This window comes from Schistocerca serialis, chromosome 6 (assembly GCF_023864345.2).
Source record: "Schistocerca serialis cubense isolate TAMUIC-IGC-003099 chromosome 6, iqSchSeri2.2, whole genome shotgun sequence".
NCBI lineage: Eukaryota > Metazoa > Arthropoda > Insecta > Orthoptera > Acrididae > Schistocerca > Schistocerca serialis.
The window spans coordinates 388484617-388506185 of NC_064643.1; the positions used below are offsets into that span (position 1 = coordinate 388484617).

General features: G+C 41.5%; 1 protein-coding gene and 1 long non-coding RNA gene across 5 annotated transcripts in view; both read left to right on the forward strand.

The window, feature by feature from the left end:
* Positions 1-14291: 14291 nt before the first annotated feature.
* Positions 14292-14919, forward strand: LOC126483840 (uncharacterized). Its single transcript, XR_007587782.1, has 3 exons — positions 14292-14398; positions 14557-14663; positions 14840-14919. It is a non-coding gene; the product is annotated as an uncharacterized LOC126483840 (long non-coding RNA).
* Positions 14920-17348: 2429 nt separating this feature from the next.
* LOC126483832 (cap-specific mRNA (nucleoside-2'-O-)-methyltransferase 2) overlaps positions 17349-21569 on the forward strand; it is a 296880-nt gene continuing 292659 nt past the window's right edge. For 2 of the 4 annotated variants that reach the window (XM_050107032.1, XM_050107034.1), the window contains exon 1: positions 17349-17762. The gene's annotated coding sequence lies outside the window, so the exon portion shown is untranslated. The remainder of the gene's footprint in view (positions 17763-21569) is intronic. The other 2 variants (XM_050107033.1, XM_050107035.1) reach the window with 1 other exon arrangement.

The window sequence follows — 21569 nt, forward strand, 5'->3', positions numbered from 1 at the left end:
CCTATCATCAGTGTGTAACATGCAGTGTCTTTTCGTTACATACTATTCATATGTACACTCAATTTTTAGCTATTGCACTCTTTTTTGGGGAACAAATGCACAAAATTTGAACTCAATTTTCAAACTCCAGAAAAGAGCCATAAGTATAATAACCTAAACTACTAGTCGAGCTCATTGTAAAGATCTGTTAAAAACACTGCACATTTTAACTGCTCCAAGTGTATACATTTACCAGTCAGTTATGCACACCAAAAATAACACTTATAATTACTGCACCCAAACAACTCTGTCTATGACCATTGAACACCGTCTCTAATGACCTCGTTGTCGACGGGACGTTAAACACTAACCACCACCACCATTGAACAAGAGCTAGACTCAACTTACATTTACCAAGAAAAAATAAACATAATACTCAAAACAGCGTTTTCTACCATGGATTAAAACTGTACAATAAATTACCAAAGGAGATTTAAGAAATTGCAAAAATACACTTATTTAAAAAGGCAGCTAAATAGTACCTGTTATGCAATATGTATTATACATTGAAGGATTACTTACACAAAGCAGAGTAGGAGTCTTTTTTTAAAAAAGCTATACAAATAAATAATAATAATGATTATAAAACATCCAACATTCCACATAACACCTTCCACTATGTTTTTTCCTTCTTTTTTTCCTTTTCTAGAAAAAAACTTTACTTTAATCTATGCATAGCACAATGCTAACACCTTTTCCTCTTTCTGAGCTCAACATCTCACTCATTATAGAAGGATGCTGACTCTGTTTTTCAGGATAGCAAATGGGAAGTTGCAGCACAGAAAATGGCCCAGAGATCACCAGTGTGTGTGTGTGTGTGTGTGTGTGTGTGTGTGTGTGTAGTGAGTGAAGTGTTATGAAACAATGTGTGTATAGTGTGTGCAGTGACTGGTAGTGAGATGTGGGTGAACAGTGTGGTATTACATTATGTAATAAGTTATTTGTAAAAAAAGTATTGCATATCCGAAGTAAATCTAATGATTGTCTCTAACTAGAAGTCTGTAAGTGTAGGTGTATACGAATTAGATTATTTTAAATAGATCTAAACTAGTAAATACTTTGACATGTCCTATATCCTTTAAAAAGAGATCTGCAGATGAATAAAGCTACTACTGCTACTACTACTACTACTACTACTTAGATGCGGGGTTGGCAACGCCCAGTTGCTGTAAGGAGTAGCTGATGGTATTAGCTGTAACGCTCAGCGATTGTGTTGGGAAGGATTTCCGTAACAGGAGGAGGTTTGAAACAACTGATCGTCTCTTATGGATCATGAAACAATTAAGCTTATTGCTCGTGACTGGAGGATGCATAGAAGGACGAAGATACCTCAGCTGGAGCTGCAGTTGACGACTGCAGCAATATAATTGTAAGATAGCTGTAACAAATAATACTGGCTATATGACTGTCTGGAGAGTGGTACATGAGAACCTGCTGTATATGTACCGTGTACAGATTTTGCAGGCACAATAGGAAGCTGTTTTTCCTGCACAGATACATTTCTGCAAATGGAAAATGGTTCATTCAATAATATGTCAACCCTGACTTTAGTGCAAATGTTCCATCCATGGAAGAGGCTTCGTTTAAAAGTAGTTGAGTAATGTGTTGAAGAGTTGTAAAAACTGAGCTCTAGCATGTAAGTAAAACGTTTTTGGACCCACGTCCATGTAACATATTTTCTTACTCTACACGGGAGGAATGTTTCCTGAATGCCTGGCCATACTTTTTTTTTACATCCTTCAGAAGAACGGCGTTCACCTAATGTAGACATACAATGTGAGTGACTCATGGCCAAAGAATGTCTTAATGTACCATCCTCAGGGAAGGGGAGAAAAGGAACACCTAAAGTTGCCTGACTGGAAGCGATAAAGGAGACTATGAGAAAAATAGAAATTGAAGAAGACAAGGAAGTGTGGAAAGATTGAAACAGATGGCAACATGTATATGAAAAGTGGCGACAACTATAGGAACCCCACATGAGGAGAAGAAGATGAAAACTATCGATCTCAAAAATGTTTTGTGCTCGAGATGATGGGATTACTAAGAAAGTAATTGAATGGCTGACTTACTTGTAGAGTGCTGGTACTGCACATTTACAATTGAAAACTATGCAATGCTTGGTGGAGGGCTGCAACCTTTGTGATGTCGACTGAAGAGGTGGATAACCAGTCTGAGAATAGGTTTCCTCACGAATGAAAGAAACTGGAGAACCAGTATCAGCAGGCAATTTTGTTGATTATTTATGCAATAATGCAAGAAATTGAATCATCTACAAAGAAATAGTGAGCTTTTATTTATTGTTGCTAAGACAATAATAATACAAGAACATATATAAAAATCATAAAACTCTGTGACAGCTCAGAATAATTTACCATAAATATCAACGCCACTGGTGACTGACATGGAAAGCCAATTGACAGCTGCACTGTAATATTACTTAAATATGCATGCACATGACACAATTTGACACTGCCTGGCACTGCACTGTGAGAGAAACTGAAGCTCAGCTGCTACATCAGGCCCCTCAGGGTAAATGGAACGCCATTCACATAGTGCCGTGGAAAGTGTCCGCACAGTCCAGATTTCATTGTGCATGTCAACGGCAGCTCTGTTTTGGGTGGCGATGTTGATACTGGTGCTGGTGCCTACGCTGGCAGGTGTGGCGTTGGCCAGTGGGGAGTCGACTGTCGCTTGGAACGTTCACTGGCTTTATGTTGTGTATGGAGTCTGTAGCAGGCTTGTCGTTTACCAATACCTTGAAGGTGTGTTCCCCTTGTTGCAGCACCTTGTGTGGGCCAGTGTGTGGCGGTTGCAGCAAAGGTCTGGCGCTGTCCATGTGAAACATGACAGGGGTGCACATCAGTAGGTTCCAATGTACATAGCTAGCAAGGCTGCCATGCCTTGAAGCTTGGTTTGTGCGAAGTTGGGCAACATGCCCTCAGTCAAACTACGATGTCGCTATGACCAAGACCAGATAATTGCCGCAGTTACACTTCTACAAACTCTCTAGGTAGGCCCAGGGTTTTGCCGTGAAGAAGTTCTGCTGGAGATGTGTCTAAATCGAGTTTGTATGTCGTCAAGAGGCTCAGTATTATCATTGGTAATGCTGTCGTCCAATAGGAATCTTGGCTCATGATTCCCACTTTGATGATGATGATGACTATGTTTGGTTTGTGGGGCACTCAACTGCATGGTTATCAGTGCCTGTACAACTTCCCAACTTTTTTTCAGTCCAATCTTGCCACTTTCATAAATGATGATGAAAAGATGAGGACAACACAAACGCCTAGTCATCTCGAGACAGGTGAAATTGCCACTTTGACCTAGCTATGCCAGTCCTCAATCGTAGCATTACTGACTGGATGGCAACTGGTGGCCCTATGGTGCACTGTGTCACAGAAATTTGTTACTTATCAGAACAGGTCCGACTAGAAATGGCGGCTGCGATCTATCATTCAGTGCAGTGGGTAATCAAAGTGAGAAATCCAACTTGATGTGAAGGCAGACACGAATTTTTCTGCAGAAATGTTATCCACTGGAGTTGCTTCAGGCCAGCGTGTAAGACGATCGTTCATGGTAAGAATATATGATTGTCCATTGGAAGAAGGTAGTGGACTCATGATATCAAAGTGGACGTTTGCAGATCGCGCGTTAGTTATCGGAAAGTTCCCAACCATTGCATGTATGTGATGGCTGACATTGATTGGATGGCATCTGGCACATGTGCAGGTCCATTCACAAACGTCTTTTCGTATTCTTGGCCACACAAAGTGGGAGACTATGGGAACTATTGATCTGGCGTCAGGATGATTTAAGTTGTGTGGGTTGTCGAAAGCAGATTCACAAAACACTAACAGCAAGAATGACTTTGGTTTTCCAGTCGGGAGGTCACAGTATATTTTGGCTTCAGCGCTGGGAAAATCGACTAACCTCAGTTCCAGCGCTGACGATGGATTGTTGAGGTAGTGTTGAAGCTCTTGATCAGATTTCTGTGCTCAGAAAGTTGTGCTAAATCCATAGTACTTGAGCTGTTTGAACGCTGTAGACGTGAGACAGTCAATCAACCAGCATTCGGTCGATATTCAATATGTGCCTGATGTATGTGCTGAATTGCACTGTGAAATCGTGTTGGTTGTGCTGGAGAGGTAGGCAGTTGTTCTGCCGAAATGCATATGTCAGTAGCTCGAGGTTTGTAAAAGTCCCTTGCTTCCAGGTGTGGGTAGAAGCATTTTATTTGCTCATATAAGCTAGGAGTTCCTGATCATAAGAGGCCCACTTCTGCTGAGATGATGACAGCTTATGGGAGTAGACGGCCAAAGGTTGCAACTCACCCTCAATGAACTGTTGTAGAGCGGCTCTGGTCACTCTTTGACTCATGTCAACTACCAGTGGGAGGGGTGCTGCTAGTTGTGGATGAGCGAGGAGCGCAGCATCTGCTATGCTATGTTTTGCTACTTCAAACGCTGAACTCATGGCGTCAGTCCGTTGGAGCTCCTCTAGATTTTCAGGCTGGAAGGGGGAAGGAATGTACATGGTGGCAGCCAGTCAAGGAACATTTTAGGGAATTCATTAAAAATCTTTTTTCAAAGGCCCAGTGAAATCTTTACAAGTTTTCTCCCAGAGTAACTTACACTGTGCCTCCGTGACACAAATTGCCTGTCTGTCAAATCTGAGCCAGTTCTGTCCACTTAAAGCTGCTGACAAGAGACACCCTGAGACCTCTGCTGAAACTGCTGGCGAATTCACGCCATTGTTGTTAGCCAATGGCGCACGTGGGATACAGGTCACGCTTGTGGACGCTGTAGTGTTCTGTGGTGCAGAACACAGTTGCCTCGCTGTCTTGTAATACAGACCTCGAGCAGAATAGACGTCTTTTTGGAAGGCAGGCTCTGCTTTTTATGCCCGGCCACGAACGTAAGTTATAGACTGGCCTAAACCTGGTAACTTCTGACCCTAGGCGCGTTCCTTGTACACCGTACATTGAAATATATCCTCTTTATTGTACGTAATTTCCTATTTTGTCATTTAACGGCAGCCCTGAATGCCCACTCTCAGATCCTGACAACTTGATCTCCTGCACACTGTCGTCACGAGGCATATGTAACAACCTTCTCCCCCCCCCCCCCCCCCCCCCCATCCTCCCCGTATACATCAACATTGGTATTAAGATCTGGGATTCGTTCCCACTGTTCGGTCCATAGGGTGGCCGTTTACTTTTGGTTCATGTTTGACGTTGTATGGTCGGCCAATATTCGCCGCTGTTATTCTGCCACGAGGCGAGCCTGGGTGCTGCAGTGCGCCGGCTGCGACACCGCATCAGACGCTGCGTCAGCACGTACCGGCGCCCGGGGCAAAGTCTACTGCCTGCCTCTTGCAGCGCGCTACTCCTACATGTGCTCGCTGAGTCCACTGAGATGTGCTCCACAGCGTACGTGTGCACAGTGTGGGCTCCGTCCCCATTTGATGGTCGCAGTCAGCCCATCTTCTCGGTCGCCTCTCGCTACTTCTAAACCGGGCACCGAGGCGCGAAAGGAAAACGCGCGATGCGTCCTAGCCGGTGCCGTGACTCGCTGAGCGCACGGGTGCGCTGTTCACGGTCAGCACGGCTTCCCAGCCGCTGCCCACTTGCCGCCGCCCACCTGCCGCCCAACTTTCGCCGCCAGTCAGCTCCCCGCTGCCATCTGCGTTTGGGTCCTGGCATCAATGCCCGGGGCGCGTACTTTCAGCGCCGTGCAGCCAGCCGCCCAGCCGCCCACGCCGCTGCTATTCGGGTACGGCATGTGAACGGCCCTCAGGCGCCGCACGGTCGCTTCCACCGTCTCTCCTGCACTATGAGTGTTGATATGCGCTGAGGCCTTGCAGCCATTTATCCGGATGTACAGCTTGCACAATGTGGCCACCACAGTGTCTCCCAGCCCTTCATGGCATTTTCTTCTGTTTCGTTTTCGTGTCATGATCAACTCTTTTTTCTTTCATCTTTCCTATAAGCATCATTCCTCCGCCCTATGATGAAAGTAGGTACCTTCTCCTTGCTCCACCGATGTGAGGGCTTTAAGGGCTCTGTCATACTGTGTCTGCAAGGTTTCCGAAATAGTTGGCGCACTCAATGTTTTTGTCTTGATGGGAGTTTGTTTTTATTGCAAGACCATGCACAGACGCGAAACCAGCGTTTAGGCCTTGTAAGAATAGCGACAAACCATTGGATTCTGACGGTCCTGGTGATGTCCATTGTTTACTACTGGTACTAGGCGACTTTATGCCCCAAGCGCATACACAGTCGTAATTACACGATTAGCACTTGTGTTGCCGAAACAGATCGGACGTTGTGTGAGATGCCGGATTGCGGAACAAAAGGAGTGAACTTTTTCTACCTTCTCTTTCTTTTCTTTCTCGTCTCTCTGCATCCTCTTTCCCAACCATTTATTCTTTTTCTGTCCATGCCTTCTGTTTTTCGTAAGTGGTAGTTCCTTGATTGGTTAACTCAATGCACGAAGATATGATGTATTACGTGGTGTGCCGTAATAAGAGTTATAATGATGAAAGAGAATTCATCTATTCTACACCTGTAAGTTGATAAGAGAGGCTGTTACCCCCCCCCCCCCCCTCCGAGGGCAGTGAAGTTTTGTTGATATGAAGATATGTTCAAAATGATTCAAATGGCTCTGAGCACTATGGGACTTAACTTCTGAGATCATCAGTCCCCTAGAACTTAGAACTACTTAAACCTGACTAACCTAAGGACATCACACACATCCATGCCCGAGGCAGGATTCGAACCTGCGACCGTAGCGGTCGCGCGGTTCCAGACTGTAGCGCCTAGAACCGCTAGGCCACCTCTGAAGATATGTAATACGTCGTTTTATTGAGGTTATTTGTGAGCAGGCACGAGGTCCTGTGTGTGTTGCAAGTGATGTTAAATGGTCTGTTTTATGCTGCCACCCCAGAGGTCAAAGCAGAACCGTTAACCATGATTCACTTTACTATGCAGCGAGTTTATAGTTGAGACCCGCATGGCGCAAACACATGGACTGGCACAGCTGTAGCCTTGCAATAAGCTAGTCACGCCCCCACACACTAAAACTTCTCTCTCTCTTCTTTGTCTGGTCTGTCATAAATTAAGTCTAATTTTCATTTTATTTATTAAGTCATTCATTGCATATTTTTTGAGTGACAGTCTACTGAGAGTATTATATGGAGTATAAATATTAAGTGGTTGTATGTAACCGTTCGTAGTTTTAGGAGAAATATGGCCCCAGTCCATACCTCTTTGTATTATGTGAAAAGTTCAGTTATTTCTGAAGATTTTGATGTGTTTAAAGGTACCCTCTCCCAACTACTGTATAAGTATTTGTCATTTGATGATATTAAGCTATTTCCATTATTCAGCTTTGTTGCAAAATTTTTGTATTGTACTGTATTTCATTTTGACATCTTCTTTATTGACAATGATTTTGTTTTCCCTTGTGAGAGACTGCATCAAGTTTACCCAACTAAAGTTTTTCTACAATGCTACTTTTTACAAGCGTACATCGTTGAACGTTTCGTTTTGTTGTCAAACCTAGAATGTGGAGCCCCTCCTTGTGGTGTCTATTCTATTTGTCTTTTGTTGTTCATTAGATTGTGATACCTCAAATTTTCATCTAACTTATGGAACTAAAGCTCCACTGCTTTGCAGATGAGCTAAGTCTATTGTCGTTTTAGAAGCATTTATTTCCCTGTTTTCTTTCAAGTTGCCTAAGATTAAAAAATGATTGTGAGTTTTTCATTCTCATGCCACTGACCAGACTATAACTCCGAGGGGAGTTTGGAAACATGTCACCTCCAGCTGATGGAATGTGAAGCGGAAAAGCATCACAATAACAAAGCCGGCCGTTATGGGGTGTCTTCCCATCCACCGCCATTTAGTTTGAGGCATTTCCGAGCTTCCTCCGAAGTATAGTACCACCACACCACCTTCCGTCTAGTCTGTCGCATCGTAAGAAGCGACTACCTGCTCCTTTTCCAAATTCTTAAATGGTTTCACCATTACGTACCCCTCCCCCCCCCCCCCCTCCCCAAATTGCCCTGGATTCTAGATATGTTACACTACAGCAACACTCCCATTCCGTAAGATTCCCCTTTGGTCGTGATACACGATTTTGTGAGTTAGCGAGTCCGGAATCCTATTATGCGCGCCATTTTCGTGCCCAGAGCAGGACTGGTATGTTTATAAGAAAGTGAAGCACCCGAGTTATATAAGATGCTCAATAGAGAAGAGTCGGACGCGCCCCTGAAGTTGAGAAGTGCGCTACCCTCTCGCTGCAGAGCGGTAAGCGAAATAGATTGTGTGGTAGGATAAAACCAAAGAAGTGTCATCCAAGTAAGTGAAGAATTGTAGTTCGTACCCCATGTGCGTTTTGCACATTTAAGAGTTCACCCAGACGAATACAAGTTTCGTTATCGTTCATCCTACTTCTTGCGAAGTAATTTAGTGAGGAAGTAAAGATGTTACGAGCGAGCACGGAAATCGGCACTGCTACCATTTGCATACAGTGCTCCGCCGTCAGTTTAGGAAGTGAGAGACACTTGTTTGTTTATTCAAACAAATACACCCATGACGTAATAATTAGAAGCACCCGCTGATATAAGCACTATATTGTTGATGATTAGCACCCATGACGTGACGTCATCTCCCAAGCGCAGAACTGTGTTATCGTGTTAGAAATATAATTAGAAAGAGACTTCCACTGTAATGAATAAAAGTTTTACTGTACAATGTCGCAGTAGTTTGCGTCCCCACGAGAACTACTCACCCTGTTACTTCAGGGATTTTGCGAATTTTGTAGTAGTTAACCCCCACGAGACATAATCGTCCCTATGGAGACAGAGCACAGTTCCTCCCTCGCCCGTGCATTGCACTGGGTTACTATCACTGCTCTGAGTCTCTCATCTATTCGTTCCAACGTCGACGCTGGAGTGTTCTACGGTGCGGAATAAAGCTGCCTCGCTCTCTTGTAATCCAGACCTCGAGCAGAATAGACTTCTTTTTGGAAGGCAGAGCCTCTGGCTCTGCTTTTCACGCCCGGCCACCAACGTAAGTTAACACGAACCACTTCCCCTTCCATTGCCCATTTCAATTAATTGTTCGACTTCCATACTGGCCTAAACCTGGTAACTTCCGATCCTAGGCGCGCCCCTTGTGCACCGTACATTGAAATATATCCTCTTTATTGTACCTAATTTCCTGTTTTGTCATTTAACGGCAGCCCTGGATGCCCACCCTCGAATCCTGACCACTCGACCTCCTGCACACTGTCGTCACGAGGCATATGTAACAACCTTCTCCCTCCTTCCCTGACCATATACGTTACCATTGGTGATCAGAAGTGGGATTGTATACATGAACACTAGTACACTAAAAATTATCGCGCCATATGGTGGTAGCTGTAATCCCATAGTAGAGGAGTAGGATACTGATCTGGCACCGTCCAGACATTGACTGCATATTAATCCCTGCATGGACGTCGTGCACCATCTTTCTTTGGCACCAGGTGTAAGGGAGAGGGCCATGACTAATGGATGGTTGTGTAATGCCCTGTCTCTACCTGGTGTTAAAGCCTGTCTTGGTGATCACTAAGTGATCTGGCGCCAGACGTCGCGGTCGATAGGATACTGGTGAACTGTCCATGGCCTTGATATGATGTGCAGCATCATGACATACCTCTTTAGGTGCTACTGTGGTTCGCATCGAGGCTGAGAACCACTGTAGTATGCACGTGTACTCCTAGGCATGTGAGTGAATAACTTTGGCTTAGTGTGGCACTGCATAGTGATAGAAGCCCAAAATCTCCAGGCCATTTATGCTATCCACCAATTGCATGTTCATCATATCTGTTAGCAGGTGATAGTATGCTAACAGAACAGCATCAGTGACGGGCTCAGTGACATCCAAAATCGTAACATCCCACATGAACACTCGGCACATCCCTTGGTTTAATTCCATATGTTGGGTGGTGTAGGCTGGTTCTAAAGAGTTATTTGCAGCGAACATGTGGAATAAGTTTGCTGGTCCATGACAATATAGCAGTCTCCAGGGAAAAATACACAAATCTGATCTGGTATCCTCTAGATACTTGTAGCCCGACGTCTAGTCATTGATATAAAGGTACTGGGATGATGCTTACGCCGTCTGCACATGGGACGAGTTAGCTACGTGGCACTGTAAGAGTTTAGTGACGTCATTTTTTGCTATTTCTCGTTGAGAAACCATTTCGTCACGTTAAACATAAAATAAGTTGAGCTATATTTTGATAACGTCCCGCATAAAGTAGAAACAATAGAAAGCAAGAAAGCTCCCTACATCACAGGCAGAAAGTAAGGTGCCATACTGTACTTGCTGTGTTCAGCAAAAGCCCATATTCGATGGGTTTTATGTTATTCATTACGCCCTATGAATATATGCTGTTTCCAAGCACCAGCACGTTGAATGTCTCGATGAATCTTTATTGATATGAGTTGTTTCAATAAAATGACTGGAAAAATCGTATTGGCGGTTAAGGAATTTTGGCATTGAATTCTTTGCCCATTGTAGTTCGCGTCTAATGATAATAAGCTGTTTTAAAGTAACGACCCATTTAAGATTCTTGAGAACTCGTCGTTCTTATTACGATTTGTTATATAATAAAGCATGAATAACATTTCGGGGAATAAAATACAAAAAAAGGAAATACAGAAGGCGCATGTCAGCTTAGCATAGTTGGTTGAGACACTGTAGCAGAGAACCCCCAACATATTGGACACTGGTTTGGGCCCTGCTATATCAAATTTCTTTTTTTTTTTTCACCTTCGCGTTTTCCAAAAGGTTGTGGGAGTTTAATGTGAAATATATATTTGATGTTATATAAATATGAGTACAGCCCCTGTCAGAAGCGAATATTTGCTTTGGTGTATTTTTATAAGCTGATGCCTTTCCTGAGTGGACATGTATCTTCCATTCTTGTCTTATTACACATTAACGAATATTAAATTTATTATTTATGTATACCACAGAGAGAACAACATGACTAGGATATGGCCAGGAAAGGAAATGTTCGTTTTACTAGAGCTAAGGTAGGAATTCTATGCAAATCCATTTTTGCGAACAAACTGCATGGTTCGCGAGCCATATAACTCCAAAAACAGCAGATGGAGAGCGCTGAGAGCGAAAATCACGTCAACCAACTCCTGCCGTGTTGACGGCGCTGAGTCAATTATGTGGGATATCCCGTCTGCGTGCACGTCGGTGTTAGCTGCCACATACCGTGTGCCGTCGGCTTTAGCGGTCGGAGGGAGCACCTGCCTCCGACCTGAGATGGCATTTGGGTACATACATGGTGACGAGCACTTGTGTGTCTGGTCCCCAAATCTTCAGTGATACCAGCAGACTGAATGCTGTTCTTGTCCAGGTGTTAACAGGTGGGGGAGCAATGATTCTAAGCCTCCTTCAGTACTCGTTTCTGTTGCTTTCATGCCAGGATAGCAACTTGATGATTCTATTGATAAGGGCCTTAACCTTAGCTGCCAGGTTGTTATATTGTGCTTGTGTGAACATTATGCGCTGTAGCCGAGCGGTTCTAGGCTCTTCAGTCTAGAACTGCGCTGCTGCTACGGTTGCAGGTTCGAATCCTGCCTCGGGCGTGGATGTGTGTGATGTCCTTAGGTTAGTTAGGTTTAAGCAGTTCTAAGTCTAGGGGACTGATGACCTCAGTTGTTAAGTTCCATAGTGCTTGGACCCATACGAACCATTTTTGACCATTGTTGACACTAAGCTGGTGCACCAATCAGGGCAGAGAACATCGTTAATGGTACTGCATCACTTGATTCTGTCAGCACGCTGTTGCACATAGTGGCTGATGCACCAATTGGGGCAGGAATTATTGTGTCCCCTATCCTGCTGGCAAAGCCAGCCACCTGCTTCCAAAGGTGTCTCTGTCTGCGATGCTATTACGGCTTTCGCCTGTGGTGGTAGCAGCTGCTACACAATGTGCACAGGAGATTGTTCAGCGCAGTTCCAGTGTCCACCTTGCAGCGCAAATGCTGTAAATATTGGGAAGGTTTTCGGTTCCCTAATCCTCTTGGTTTAACACTTGCCAGAAGCCTTCTTCTTGTCATGCAGAAACACGTTCTGTAAATTCCGATTTTACCTTCTCACACACATTGGCTTGGGACAGTGCAGTGATCATAAGTTCCACTTAAGCGGAGTAATGGTTCGCCAGCGAATTTAGTGGAGTCTGCCGTAATATCGGCATAGAGGAAACTGGCTTCCACTAGTGCGGACTGTAGTGCCGGGTTGTCGGCCAGAATGGGAGCAAGCGCACTAGAAGTCGTGAAACTGATGGAATCATATCTCTCTACAGAGAAATGGCATGCTCATGGTTTGACGATACACAATCAGATAAAATGTATTTGAATTAAAAAACTATTTTTGTCGCTAAGACAAGAACAACACAATAACACATACATAAATCATAAAACTCTCTAACGGCGCGGAATAGTTCACCGTCGACAACAGCGCCCCTGGCGCCTGACACAGTAAGCCGATTGACAACTAAGCCGTAATGATACTTAACCATTCGCGTGCACCGAGATCACTGGCGTATACACGACACATCTCGACATTGCACTACATTACCCTGTGAGAAAAACTGGAGCTCGGCCGCTGCAAGTGCTTGGTCTCACAAATGATGAACTTTATATCAAATGCTTTTTTGGTTACATATTAATTTTATTTGTTTATTCACACAAAAATCTTTCAAGGTTGTGGGATACATCATTGGCTTACAAACATCGTGTGTGAGCGCTCTCTCTCTCTCTCTCTCTCTCTCTCCCTCTCTCTCTCTCTCTCACACACACACACACAAACACACACACACACACTGACGAATAAATAAAATATAGGTTGTTTTTCTTGTAGTTCTAGAAACTGCGAAAGTGTGCCAACCGACCACTGTTTTTACATTTTTCGGTAATAAAATGAAAACAAAAAAATGGCTCTGAGCACTATGGGACTTAACATCTATGGTCATCAGTCCCCTAGAACTTAGAACTACTTAAACCTAACTAACCTATGGACATCATACAACACCCAGCCATCACGAGGCAGAGAAAGTCCCTGACCCCGCCGGGAATCGAACCCGGGCGTGGGAAGCGAGAACGCTACCGCATGACACCGAGATGCGGGCGAAAATGAAAACATGCTGAAATCGAATGTAGTACGGAAGATTTTAGAGGTGTTGCTTTTTTCGTCTCCAGTACTAAGTTCTGTTCTGATGTTGGTACTAGAAATAGCGAAGGCGGAAATGCAAGCATACGTACAATTTGTATCCCATACTTCAGAATATGATACTAATGCTAGGAAAACGAAAAATTCGACTACGTAATGTTTCTATCCTGACCTCAGTTGAGCTATGTGAAGGCGAAAAAGAGGACATACATAAAATTTGTCTCCCACACTTCAGTTGACCTATATAGGTCAACAGAAGAATAGAAACTAGGTCTCAAAGAAGTGATATAGTTAACATTATGTTCGAAATATGAATATACTCGCTATATGTCTAATATCTGTTTTCTCTGTCCTGCATTCTGTTGTTTCTTAACATTCGACTTTGCTGTTAAATCAGTACAATACTTCATCTCTGCTAGGAAAATGGCGTAACAAAGTACAAGCGCAACCAATTTCAACTTTTTGTGGTATAACTGAAGTTGCGTCTCTTGAGTTGCTCCACTGAAATTGTGACTTCACGTATTCATCTGCAGTATGCTAATAATTGTGGAGACACTTTTGTTACGTGTGTGTACGCATTTTTATAGTTGGCAAGATATTTCGACGTAGTTTTTGCAGAGTTTTTTGTTGTTCTTCCTAAACTCTATGAATGTATGTTCTTTCCAATTGTCTCATTTTTAACACATAAATTATCAAATAGTCCTATATGGAAACGGCTTACACTCAACTTTAATCACGTTTACAGTTGGTAGACATCTTTGGCAGTTGGCATTACAGTAGTGATGGGCTAAACTGCGATTTTCCGATATCAGTGATTTCTGTGAATGCTACTTTTCAGTATCTGTTATTCTTAACTGTGATTTGTCGCAGTTAAGGAACCTAAGTCGCGTATCCCTCCGCCACTGCTACTTCTGCTACTTCCGCGATTTCTGCGACTTCTGCTACTTCTGCGATTTCTGCTACTTGTGCGATTTCTGTGACTTCTGCTACTTCTGCGATTTCTGTGACTTCTGCTACTTCTGCGATTTCTGTGACTCCTGCGATTGCTGCGACGTACCACCGTATGAAAAAGTTACATCTGTCCACACAGAAAATTGCATCTCAACAAACCTGTCATTGGTAAGTATGTTTTACGTTTATTCTTCCGTTGGCTTTAATTTTGTATTAAAGAAACAACTGTGAAAATATTAATAGTGTAATTAATATGTAAGTAGCCGCACAGTACCGTAATAGTTCGTGTTTAGAAAATGAATTCTAACATATTGTTATGTTCATAGGTACCTGAACTACATTTCAGTCACTCAGTAAAGTGATAATTCAAAATATCATTGTCAACAGATCTGAAGAAATTGCCAGTCTTTAGACCGTTTTCGTCAGACGACAGGTTAGTTTCTAAGCGTTTTGATGGACTTAATTACTTCAGTGAGATCGTTCTTGCGAATGTGATATAGCAAATATTAGAAAATGTGATATAGCAAATATTAGCAATCTACTCTGTCAATTATATTGCTAGTAATTAGTGACAGCAAAAATTGTTTAATAATCCTTGTGTTTTTGCAGACGCAGTTCTGACTGATTACTGGTTGCTGTACATATCTATCCACATCAAGGCTGTTGAGAGAGACTCGTGAAGATTCAAGACAGCTCTTAGAGGATTTGCAGTTTAAAAGTGAAATAATTATGAAATAAGTGTATGACTGATTAAAGTGTTTTATTGAAGTTGTTGTGCGATTTTAAAGGAATAATAAATGTTAAATACATTGAGTGAATAATAAAAATCTCATTTTCCACATGTTAAGCCGTCCTATACCCGTAATTTTCCGCCACTTATTTATTGGTAAACACTTGTTGGAGAGTGACATGCCCCCCCCCCCCCCTTCTCCACAATCTTGGTGTGACACTGACCTGTAACATATCCCGAAGTCTACAATATGCATTTTGAGGCTGTTGATATGAAAGTGGGAAGTACAGATCTTCCAGTTAAATCAGGAATAGCTTAAGTGCAGTACTTGAAAGTGACACAGGAAAAGCTTACTTATGTAGGTGGTAGTAGTGTCGGCAAAAAGTTCTTGTGTGTGAAGTTGCCATGTAGAACACCAGGTGTAAAACTTTTCTCCCGAGTCTTGATCTGTGAGGCATTCATATGACTGTTTTCATTTCTCTACACTTATACAGATGTCTGAGTTCTGCTGTGTTAACATTGCAAAGTCCTGTAGGCATGTGGAGTATTAACCAAAACTGTCATATTGGAAGCAGAATCAAACACATTTGTTACGTTACTCGATATTTTCAGGAGAAAAAGGCAATGTCGCTTCTTATTAATATAATACATTCAGAGTCACAGCAGTATTTGACCAACCATAACTGATGCTGAATGTTCATGTCGTCATATAATATGAAGAGCTTATTTCAATAGTGGTACAAGTCCATTACCTACATTTTTCTGTCTATAATGCTTCTGAAATTAGTGATCCAAACAAACATAAATAAAGGCTCATCTCTAGCAAGAAGCCATATGGTGAATATTTCTGGTATCTTAACTGCAGATTTTTCAGCACTCATTTAACTTTACGACTCTATATCTCAAAATTAACAAAAATGGACTTGTACCACTATTGAAATAAACCCTTCACATGCACACACAGCACATCGATCTCGTGAGGCACAAGGCTCTCATAACGTACATACGTCGGTCAACAGATGACACTAGGAGAAGTATGTTAACTGCGCTTTTTAGTTGCTACTTGCGACTCTTAGTTGCGATTTGTCACAGAAATCGCAGTTTGACTCGGTAGCGAATAGCGTAGTATGAACTTTGCTCAACAGATGGCAGTGCTAACTGCGCTTTTTAGTTGCTACTTGTGACTCTTAGTTGCGACTTGTCACGGAAATCGCAGTTAGACTCCATAGCGTATCGCAGAGATGGACGTAGTACGAACTTTGACCCACAGATGGCACTGTTAACCGCGCTTTTTAGTTGCTACTTGCGACTCTTAGTTGCGACTTGTCACGGAAATCGCAGTTAGACTCCATAGCGTACCGCAGAGATGGACGTAGTACGAACTTTGACCCACAGATGGCACTGTTAACCGCGCTTTCTAGTTGCTACTTGCGACTCTTAGTTGCGACTTGTCACGGAAATCGCAGTTAGACTCCATAGCGTATCGCAGAGATGGACGTAGTACGAACTTTGACCCACAGATGGCACTGTTAACCGCGCTTTTTAGTTGCTACTTGCGACTCTTAGTTGCGACTTGTCACGGAAATCGCAGTTAGACTCCATAGCGTACCGCAGAGATGGACGTAGTACGAACTTTGACCCACAGATGGCACTGTTAACCGCGCTTTCTAGTTGCTACTTGCGACTCTTAGTTGCGACTTGTCACGGAAATCGCAGTTAGACTCCATAGCGTACCGCAGAGATGGACGTAGTACGAACTTTCACCCACAGATGGCACTGTTAACCGCGCTTTCTAGTTGCTACTTGCGACTCTTAGTTGCGACTTGTCACGGAAATCGCAGTTAGACTCCATAGCGTACCGCAGAGATGGACGTAGTACGAACTTCGGCCAACAGATGCCACTGTTAACCGCGCTTTTTAGTTGCTACTTGCGACTCTTAGTTGCGACTTGTCATTGAAATCGCAGAAAGCAGTGCTAAATTCGACCAATAGATGGCTCACGTCTTTCAATGTGAAATACTACTTGCGACTGCTAACTGTGACTGAAATCGCAGTTAGATTCTGTAAAGTTGCTACTGTGATATCTGTGACTTCTCAGTCACTGTGATTTCTAACAGATACGCGATTTCCTGCCCACCACTACATTACAGTTTCAGAATCGTTGTTTGATTCTGATTGGCTAGTCACATACTGGTGACTTAGCTTTATTGCGGTTCCTACTTGGGAAAGTATAGTAAAAATGTAAAAAGACCTTTCAGATGTTCTGTAGAATAACACCAACGCAATGTTAGAGAAGTGTCTTATATGCTTCTAACAGTAAGAGTGATTCTTTTATTCAAAATGTGCATCGTTGTTTTTCAGCGTTGTTTGACGTGTGTACAATGTTATCTTTGGTATGTTTTTCCCCTATTTCAAGTGTCACCGTGAACATATGATACCAGGAATTTTGTTCGTAAAACAGTAGCTTATTTTAGTGACAGTTCGATTTTTACATGTAGTAGATTTTTGTAGTATTCCCTCGTGCGATAACTACGGATATTTACAGTGAAATCGGCAAGAACAAGATATGACAGGTAACCGGCAGTTTACATTACTATCAAATGGGGAGGGACTAACTTCACAAGAAAATTTATGCGTATAATATGTAATGTCGGTTTTGATGCTGCGGATATTTCTTTCCATGCAAGAAGTATATAATTCATACGTACTCAATAATCACAAGACAGACAAATGGTGCTTTCCTTTGGTTTTATGCGTCGAGTTGTGATCAAGATACGTTTGCGGTCAAATTAGTGGCTTAGTGTAAGTATTATTGGAACTCATACTGCAGCACTGAAGAGGTTTGTGTTATTCAGTTTTATCATAATTATCTTGTGCCGATGAAGACAGGTGAGGATACACCAGTGTGATGTATGCAGTTCATATGATAGAGAAATAGTTCTGTGCTGTTGAGATGGTGGTTTAATCTCATGACGTAATATAAGATAAATAGATAACTTATTTGTAGTAAATAAAACAAACAAGTGTCTATGGTGTTTTGATTCTTTCTAAACAGGAACTTGGAAAACGTCCAATAATGTCCCGTTTTATAGATTTTTTTTTTCGTTTAGATGTGTAGTTGTATGCTGAACTGGCGTATACTTTATCCATATTGATTCTGATTACTGATCAGGCGTTGCATTTAAAACTGCTTGTTTATATTATTATTCAGGTGCAGAGTTGCTTCAAAATTTATCAGCTCATTATTTTTCACAGAACTATTAGTTATAGCTGTATAAAGAGAGAGTAGTTTTTTATCCTAGTAGATGCTAAGTACAGGTATGTTGTTTGGTTTGTATCGTATATGAGTAGATTTCATTTCATATGAGAGTTTTGCTGCTTGTGAAAATTGTGTGTATACAGGCATATATTCACAATCAAGCGGGATACCATGTTCTTTAGCATCTGCCAAGCAAATTATAACATGTGGGAAATGCATCATGAATGTTGGTAGCGGTATAGGTATGCAGAGGAGGGATGCAAAATGAATGAAATAATTAATTTTGAAATTTCTGTCTGTTGATTAGGTTATAGTAATAGTCTGCTTGTGTGATATTAAATATTAATTTCTTTCTTATTGTGTGTGCGTGTTTGGGGGGGGGGGGGGAGTAAGGGCAGTAGATATACACAACATATGGTGAAAGTCCCACAACTGGAGAATTCAACTAAATAAAAAGATAATCAACATGTTGAGTTCGGTATAACCATGTAATTTCTCTGATGTATAAATGTATTTCTGAAGCAGTTGCAAAATGTTAGAAACTGGCTTATGATTGGCATTATTATCTGCGAGGAGCATTAATCTGACATTGTATGAATGTTTTGAACAGAGGAGCAGTGGGAAAATTTTGCTCTTACCTGTACAGCTTTTACACGTCTCTGTTCTTCTTGTATATTTTCTCTATGTATGCTACCTTAGTTAACAGATGTGATGCTGTTGACTCTGGTGTTTGCGTTCAATCTATTCCAAGTCCCACTCCCACTTCTAAATTGATATGCTCACACCAAGGTTGAATCCCTATTTAGTAGTCAAGGAATTTCTGTGTAATTTGCTTCTTCCAAAGTGGCATGCATTTCTTTTTCAAATGTCTCGTTTCTGTAATGTGATCCTGATAGCAAATTACCAACTTTAGTTTGTTAATGATAGGAATGCAACTTACTATGTATTGTATCTGTGAGAGTTTTGACTATAGGGCACTTTAAAATATTTCTGCAACTTTTTGAAATTTTCGTAATAGTCCTCCACATAGTTGGAGCAAGAAGAGAGTTTTCTTCATTTAGGTGCTAATTAACTATTTCATACTTTTTTGTGGAAAAAAGTGGAATCATTGCTGTGAGAAAATTTTTGATATTCATGTCATTACTTTAAAAGGTTGATGAACTTTCTCGTCTTTTCGGTAGGCCTAGTTCAAATGTTTTATGTCCAGGACACTAAACTGATAGAACTTTTGTGATGAAAATAAGCCTTTTTTTTTTCTTTCTCTCTTCCTCCCACTTTTTCTAAAGAGGATGAAATCTCCCACTTAAAATTATCAGAAATAGTGGTCACAATTATGCAGTGCTCTGATTTCATTGGGACTTCTAAACAGATCTCCTTCTTCCTTTTTAAATCTTCCATGCCTATGCATTTTGGAGACTGTTTTACTCACAGAGTTCATATCAGCCTACATCTAAGACCTCTACTATCTTTGCACAGCTCCTTCTGTGTGAAGTTAGCATAAACGTTTCAGAACTTGCAAGTTAGTTAATTGTCCTGAGCGGCCGGAGATAGCAATCATGTGTGCATGAGGTGTGCTTTGTGTGTGTGTGTGTGTGTGTGTGTGTGTGTGTGTGTGTGTGTGTGTGTGTGTGTGTTTTCATTTCTGAAGAAGGATTTGGCCAAAAGCTAAAGGTGTAACAGTCTTGCATGAGGTGTGCTTTGTGTGTGTGTGTGTGTGTGTGTGTTTTCATTTCTGAAGAAGGATTTGGCCAAAAGCTAAAGGTGTAACAGTCTTGTCAATGTTCCTGTCTGCGACGCAGTGTGTAATCATTTGGGTGAATAGCAATCTATTCTTTTCATGACATTGTTAATATAACAATTTAATGTAATAAGATGAGAAAGATCACATATACAAACTAGTAATTAATCCTAAACAAACAGGAACGGTCTTTTTTCAGTAAATTATAATCCGAGTTTATGCAGGAAAATATGGTCAAGTACTATACAATTGTGCCAGAGGAAAAGTTCAAATAATTTATAGAAAGAAACAGTAGATTATACTCACCAGATACCTCAAACCATTTCATCAATTCGGAGGCACAGAAATAGTGCTTTTTGTAACTTTACAAATATTGTATTAAATTTGTGTAAACAGTAAATGGGTAAATGAACAGTGTAAATTGATAGTTAATGTACACAGTTAAAATTTTCTTTGGTTTTAATAATCACCAAGAAACTTCAAATTTTTTTTTGCTGCTTCAGGGAGTGAAGATTCTACGTATATTATAAGAGTGGAGGTCTCTTTTGCTGTGAATGCTATTTTTTACATTATTAGCAGAAATGTACTGTTACACAATCCATACATGATTTATGCTGATTACATTAGTACACCGATGAAGACTCCAAACACATCTGTACGAGTCACAGGCTGGGGAATAATTGGACAGGCTTACAACTGGCAGGTAGCAAACAGGTATGAAATTCCAAAGAAACCAAAATACAAGTCTGTGAGAGGTAGAAGTGGGGACATGAAATTCATAGGTTTCCAGGTGGGTAATAAACCAAGGCGGCACCACCAAAGAGCTCAGTTCTGCCTCCTTTGAAGTTAGAAATATATCACTCATTGTGGTAGAGAATACACTACTTTGGGGGATGAAAAGTTGCTCTGTAGATTCTGTCATATGGAACCTCCAGAGACACTGCCCAACTCGAGGAATACGTTACCAGAGACCAGCTGTTACATACTGATTTTGTTATTAATCAGTGAAATTATCTGTGTTATTAACCTGTGCAAAATCATTGTAAATTTACCAAAAGCCACGAGTTTAAAGTGTTCAGGCATTGATGTTTTTCAGTTGTACTTGGCTGCTCTTTTATTTCACACTACCCTCACTTAAGAGCCTGAAAGAAAAGTTGACAGATTCTGAGGAATATAACAACACACTTCAAGAGAAAGTGAATAGTGCTGCACTGTTTCAAGCAGATATGCAAATTACAACTTCAGGTTGTCTTGGAAATGTTCTGTAGGGGTTTGGGTTGCTTCAAATGACCTCATTTTTAGTTACACCATCCTAGTATGTTCAGAAAATGAACAGTTTACATCTAAATAAGGGAGTGGGGTCTGACCATTCCCAGTTTGGATAATTTTTAATAGTAATAGATTCTTTTCAGTGTGTAAAGGTATAAGTTGCTGTCCTGTAGAATTATCTGATGTTTCAACTTCCCTTTATTCTTTACCTTGTGTTCACACTTATAACTGCTTTGTCAGTAAGTAGATAAACAGTATGTACTTTGCACTAGAAACATAGCTCATGTAAAGTTTATTTACTTTCTAAAGTTTTTCTGTTTATTAAAGAATAATTAAGTTCACT